This window comes from Dermochelys coriacea, chromosome 18, assembly GCF_009764565.3.
Source record: "Dermochelys coriacea isolate rDerCor1 chromosome 18, rDerCor1.pri.v4, whole genome shotgun sequence".
Lineage (NCBI taxonomy): Eukaryota > Metazoa > Chordata > Testudines > Dermochelyidae > Dermochelys > Dermochelys coriacea.
This window is the reverse complement of record NC_050085.1, coordinates 5894535-5901339: the sequence shown is the minus strand read 5'-3', so window position 1 is coordinate 5901339 and position 6805 is coordinate 5894535. Positions and strand designations below refer to the sequence as shown.

Sequence of the window (6805 nt, the reverse complement as noted above, 5' to 3'; positions counted from 1 at the left end):
GCGTGTGCTCCAGCAGTTGGGGGCATGGCCCAGGCCCCCAAGTCCCCTGCTATGTCCCATCACTGCGTGTGTAGGTCTGGCTTGGCCACCTGGCTGGAAGGTTCCTGCCTCCGAGAGGAGGGCAGGGTTTCAGTGGGAACAGATGGGCAAAGGCTAGTTTTGGATCATGCTCAGAGATCTCAGAAAGGGCCAAACTCAGGTTTGCCGATAAATCAGTTCTGCAGTAGGTCGGGCCAGAGCCTTAGAAACTTACAGCCCCCATGGCACTCAGAGAGAGAGTCAGCTGCATGCAGCGGGGCTAGAGTGGAAAGCAGGTTCTGACCTTAGCGAGAGCATCCACCTCTGGCAAACACTACAGAGCAAATTCTCAGGTGCATCAGGAGGGGACCAGCAGGAAGCTGGTTACAGCTCCTGGATTCTCTGCCTCAGCTCCAGAACAGGTTAAAGCAGCCAGGGGTCCCTGTTCTCAACTGGTCTCAGTTGGTTATGGTCCCTTAGTGACCATTTGCCAGCTGGGCATTGCCAGAGCATGCTGTGCTCCAGCCATGCCTCCTCTCCACCCTGCCATGCCCCCTACACCAGGGGAGGCGCTGGTTCCAGAGAAATGCCAAGCAAGGGGCTTGCAAGTAGCTTCTGCTTTCTTGGCATCACTCTGGTCCTGTGTTATTACCCCTTGGGTGAGGCTGGTGCTTTACAGAGCTATAAGAGACATGAGGCTCGCCCCTAGGAGCTAATCACATAAAGCCCCAATCCTGCATCCAGACCCAATAGCCCAGGCCCCTGCAACCCTTGATTTCTGGATCAGGGCCACAGCCTGAGGTGACCCAAGGATATGTGGGGAAGACTATGCTGGAAAGGGCCCAGGTCTATTCGCTCCCAAAGACACCAGGGAAGGAGCATTTTCTCTGGTAAACAGGCTTCCAGCCCAGCGACGCTTCTCTTCCCAGACTGACGATGATTCAGGTGGGGTCTGCATGGGTGGGTGCTTGGCCGGCTGGCTAGGTGTGGCACAGCTGGTGCTAGGAAAGGAACAAGACACTTATTTCCCTAGCAATTTACTCCAGCCCAAACGAGGAATTGCCTCAGGCTGGTTTATCTGAAGTATAACTGCACAGGTGACACCCACTGGGCTAGGGGAGTCACTGCCAGGGCTACAACCAGGGTTTCTGGCCACTTCCTGCCTAGAGTTTATTTAAGGGTATTTTTTTAAATCAACTCTAGGATTACCATATTTGAACATTCAAAAAAGAGGACACTCCACGGGGAGGGGGGATTTGCTCCTCCCCCCCACCCGCAGCCCCACCCCAAGTCCACCCCTTCCCTGCTCAATTGGACCCTTCCCCAAATCCCTGCCCTGGCCCTGCCTCCTCCCCCAAGCGCATCGCATTCCCCCTCCTCCCAGACACGTAAAATAGCCGTTTTACAGTGGAAGCGCTGGCAGCTAGGGGGAAAAAAGTGGGTACTCTCTCAAGTGATCAACATTCACTCTCTTGAATGATCAACTCTTCTTTGGGGAAAAATAATAATGGCAAAATCCCGGGCGCTTTTAGATATTTAAAAATTCCTCCCGGACGCCGATTTAAGAACCAAAAAGCCAGACATGTCCTGGAAAATATGGACATATGGTAACCCTAATCAACTTGTATTTTCACAGTTGTGGCAAATTATGTGGGGGTCATACCATGGCATGGGGGCGGGGAGGGGACAACAGAATTCAGACTTATTGACAATAGACATTGATATTCAAAGAGTTACAGCTTTGTAACCATTATACGCAAATTGCAGGCAATGGCATTGTAGCCATATTGGTCCCACACTATCAGAGCGGTCAGGAGAACCTGACAAAGCTCTGCGTAAGCTTGTCTCTCATCAACAGAATGTGGTAAGTAAGAACAGTAAGGGATTTCCTCACCCACCTTGTCTCTATATTATAAAAAAAAGCCACCACCACACAAATTGTCAGCAGCACAAGTCAAAATATACAAAGTAAATATCCTGAAATCAAGTCCTAATAAATTCTCAAGCATCAGTTTTCTTACTTTGCCTTCCTGTAGATTTCAATAATCGACAAATATTTTCTCATCGTTTGTATGCATGGTGAAATCAACGTTTACCAACACAAATCTAATCCTGCCAAGCCAAGGTACAGAGCAGGTTATGGGAAAGGTCATGTCTCTGGCTGTCTGCACGTATAGGAGCAAATGCATGTCTCACTGTGTATTGTGCATCTGTGTGTGGGAGATGGGCTGCTTAGATCTGCATGCGCCGATGGCTGTGCTTGTGCGAGTTTGCCCCTGAGAGCGTGTGCATCTCTCTCCTTATGACTGGGATAAACGCCATCCCATTCCCACTGCACTGGGCCAGACCCTGCTTCTCACCACATGGAGGCACTGGTGAGCACATCATGGAAACCCTGCGCCTTAGTGCCAATGGGCTTGTCCCTGGAGGGTTTTGTACTTCAGCGTGATTTTAGCACAGACGGAAGGTGCCAGACAGCCAGCCCTAGAGAGCAGAGGCCACAACTTCCACTGCTGCCCCTGCTCTGGGCGTATGCCCCCCCACCCCGAGGCATGATGGGAGATCCAGCTCTATGGCCCAATCACTCCTTGATCTCTTCCTGGCGCTGCCAGCAAAGGGGCCAGTTAACATCCGGGATGGGGGCTCTGTCCGGTAGCCACTAGACTCCAACAACTTTCGGTCACGACCGGGGCTGGATCTGAACCTGTGGCCTAGCAGCCACAGGCTCCACTTCCATTGCCAGGCCACGCAGAGGGCTTTGCGAAGGGATGCGCACATGCCCGGGGCCTAGGGCTGCCTCTAGTTTCTGGTGTGACATCCAACCTGGCTTGACATGACCCAGGAGATGGCCCCTCAGCCACTGCTCTCAAAGCCAGGCTCCTACCTGGCTAAGCCAGGCTCCAGGCACCCCTTACCTTTGGGACACGTGGTGTCCCAGCCTCAGCCCCCTCCCTAAGTCTAAGCCCAGTGCCCGCAGCCAGAGGCAGATTCTGGGAAGAGAGGGAGCTCCTGGTGACAGGGAGCAATAGCATCGGGCTCAGCAGCTCCATTGGGAAACCCACGCGTCCCTGCGGTGCCAATGCATTTCTTCCAAGCTGCTTGCCAGAGGGAGGGTCTGCTCACCATCACCAGCCACAACACCGGGTCTGCCCCCCTCGCCAGGGATACAGGGAAAGCGACGCTGGGTCGCCTCTCACTATTTGAAGACTGACACAGCAGAAGAGACAGAGCAAACTATTGTTCTCCTGGTGAGGAGAGAGAGAGAGAGACACTTTACCTCCCGCTAGGTGCAATCCAAAGACAAGATTCAAGCCTCATGAGCTCTAACGGACCATGACAAGCATGCAATAAATTAGCATTCATGAATGTCCCACCTGAGATCAGGGCCCTGTTGTGGTCTGCGTTACACAAACAGGGAGAGAAAGTCGCTGTCCCCTGGAGATTACAGGCTGTAGAAGGGAAACATGCACAAACTGGAGAAGTAACTTGCCTGAGGAGGTCCCAGAGCAGAGCAAGGAATAAACTCCAGGTCTCCTCCCGCCAACGTGTGCTCAATCCGCTCAGCCAAACTGCCTCTAGATCATGCTGGATTCAGATCCAGTCTGGCAGATTAGCCCAGGGGATCTCACTCTCCCCAGCCCGGAGCACACCTTGCCAGTGCGTGGCTGAAACTGCAGTTTTAAGTTGCTGGACCCTGTAACCAGTCACAGACTCACCGCCGCGGCGCCTCCTGCTGGTCATCTGGGAATGAGCTTGATTCCAGCACTTGGAGCGCCACCTGCTGGCCGGTGTCCCTCCCAGACCCCAGTGTCCTTTCCCTCAGGGTTCTGCCCCCAGCAGCACCCCCCACACTCTGGGTTTCCCCTTGCAGGGGAACCCCCAACCTTCTAAGCCTACCTTGCCTCAGTGGCTACTGCCCATCATCATCTAGCCCCCTTTCTCTGGGGAAGACACAGTCTGTAATGGCCACTCATTATCAGCAAGGGGGTTGGATGTGCTGCCTTTCTTGGCCCAGCTGCCTCCCTACAGCCCTTGTACCTCCTTTGGCCTTCAGCAAGGCCTCAGCCTGGGGACTCACCAAGCCAGAGCCCCCAGCTCTGCTCTGTTCTAGGTACCCTGTGCTCCCAGACAGCTAGGTCCTTCCCACTCCAGCCCTGGAGTGAGACTGTCTCCTGGCTCACAGCCCTTTAATCAGGGCCAGCGGTGGCCTGATTGAGCTAGCCACACCTGGGGCCAGCTAGCCAGCCAGCCTCCCTCCCTCAGCCGCTCTGAATCTCTTTTCTAATTGGGTCCCCACCACAGCCCTCTCCAAGGGCTGCTTTTAACCCCTGCTCTCCTGGAGTGGGGAGCCACCCCACTACAGACACCAAGTAATTTTATTTTAAAAAAGTTACTACAAATATTTAGAGAAACGAGGAATGGTAGGCTGGCTTTAACCGGCTCTCCCTCACTCCCAACTTGGGGGTGCAGCTTTTTCCCTATTCAGTCACAGGAGTTCCTTCACATACCCGAGGGCCACCACGACCAAACAAATGTCACATTTATTAACTGGGGCTATTTTGGTATGAAAGAAAGCAGGGGAGTCAAACACACACAAGTGGACAGAATACAGACGCTGAACTGGCGACTTCCGTTACAATCTCAGCTGTCTCTGGGGAGAGCTTACCGGTGATTGCAGTGCGCAGCACTCTCGTGGTAAGAGAACGCCCCCAAGTCTGTTATTGGGAATCCATTCTTTCGTGTGTCGTCAGCCAACTAAGAATGTTCCCTGATGGGCAAACAAATTTTGTTTTGGGGGCGGTGGACCTGCTGGTGATTAATAACTAACCAGCCCGATTCGAATTGGGAACGTAAGCAGTCTTAACAGCATCCTGTGACATTGAAGCAAATGTTTAAATCAGTTGCTCAGAAGAAGCCATCGAAGGAGCTGTGTTTGAAAACAGGCCAATTACAAATCTTAACTCCACCTGCATTCTACTAGGTCTCTTTCCCAGCGTTTTAGCCCATCTCCTCTCCAGGAATAGCTAGCGTGGCAGCATTTCAATAGTCCAACAAAATCGTTACAAGAGTTTGAAGACCCTTTGCAGCATCTCAGTTAACTCCCTCTCCCCAACCCACACCAAAGTCTTAGGGAAGTTTCCCTTGAGGTTCTCTGCCTTAGCCACAAGCCCATCATTCCTCCCCTCTGTCCTGCCACAATGAGCTGCTGCTAAAGTCAACTAGCAAAATAACCACCCCCACCAACCCTCCTAGGGTTGAGATCTCAAGTAGGGCTGGGCAGAGCTAGCTGCACTGAAGGAAGGGATCCATCCCCAGTCTAGTTTCCCAGCACAAATAACTTTCTTGGGTCCTGGTCACATGTGGCATCTGACATTTGGGCCTTGGCAGAGTAATGTATTATTAGGATAGTGGTTTTACATGGCATGGTTGTTTAACACAGTGCAGCTAGAGGGTCATCTGGAGGGAAGGAGCCCCAGAAATGGGCACACAGGGGCATGCAGAGCAGTGACTCACCAGCCAGCACACCCCACAGCTAGGCATGGCATTCCAGGATGTTCTCTGCTGATGTCCCCGCACAACAGCTGCTCCAGCCCTGCATTGATCCACTGCTTCTCATAGTCAGCCCTCCAGCCAGCTCACTTATAGCGCCCCCGTTCCGGGGGAGACAGAGTTCCACCACCCAGTAATCCAATAACCTCGTGCCAGATCTTCAGCCCAATTCTGGGCTCAGTTCCTTACACCCCTTGAATGTGGTGGGCAGGGTGTCACACAACCTTTCTCCAGGGTCAGTTCTAGGCCAGGGACCTTGTAGCAAGCCACTGCAGTCCACTCCCTCAGGCTCCTGGCTGCCTCCCTGGACCACTTCCAGCCTCAGCCTGTCTCTAGGCCCCTTTCCCCAGCTCCTACCTGGGCAACCTCCTCCACAGATCCTTCACTCCTTCCCAGGCTCTGCAGAGCCTCTTCCTCCTCTTGGACCATGCGCTGCCTGTCAGGGATTTCTCCCTAGAGGGCCAGCTCCTGTCTGCCTCTCCCCAGACTGTCAGTGTGTCCACATCTGTCCACCTACTATTTGCCATCACTCCCATCAGCAGGGGATCCTCAGACCAACTCTCCTCCTACTTCCCCCCAGTCCCCTGAAATCCTTCCTTTATGAGCCACCAGCTCCCCTCAGCTGGGCCTGGCCCACCCTCCAGGTGCAGGCAGGTGCACTAAGTGCCCTCCCACTCCAGTTAACTCTTTCTCTGCCAGTGCGGAGTGCATGCCCCATCACCAGACCCCCAGGGACGTTCCCTCCCTCTGCTTCTGTGAGGGCAGAGTCACAGCTGGAGGGGGCAAAAGCAGCATCTTCATCCTGCCCTGAGACAGCGGCAGGGCAGAGCCAGTAGGCTGAGGTGGGGAAGAGTTCGGGAGAGATGGCAGAGATCAGGGCAGTTCCCAAAGGGGACAAAAACAACGAGGAGTCCAGTGGCACCCTAAAAACTAACAAATGTATTTGGGCATAAGCTTTCATGGGTAAAAAACCCACGTCCCAAAGGGAACGTTTATGTGCTGCTTGTCACTGGCCTTTGTAACCTGGACTCCCCGACGGACCCTGGCTACTCCCAGATGCCCAAAGCAGCAGCAGTTTTAAAAGCCCAGATCCTCAAAGGTATCTAGGTACCTAACTCCCATTGAAATCATGCACCTTTGAGGATCTGAGCCCAAAATTTGTTTTCCAGCTGTGCTTGCGTAGAAAGCATCACTGCTTGCATTCAACCATGGACCTCATCTACTCCCCCGGTCATGA

At 53.4% G+C, this 6805-nt stretch overlaps 1 long non-coding RNA gene across 1 annotated transcript; it reads right to left on the bottom strand.

The window, feature by feature from the left end:
* Positions 1-208: 208 nt before the first annotated feature.
* On the bottom strand, positions 209-4134 carry LOC122457054. The gene is made up of 3 exons (XR_006276332.1): positions 4097-4134; positions 3393-3467; positions 209-1019 (listed from the first exon to the last, which is right to left on the bottom strand). It is a non-coding gene; the product is annotated as an uncharacterized LOC122457054 (long non-coding RNA).
* Positions 4135-6805: the final 2671 nt, after the last annotated feature.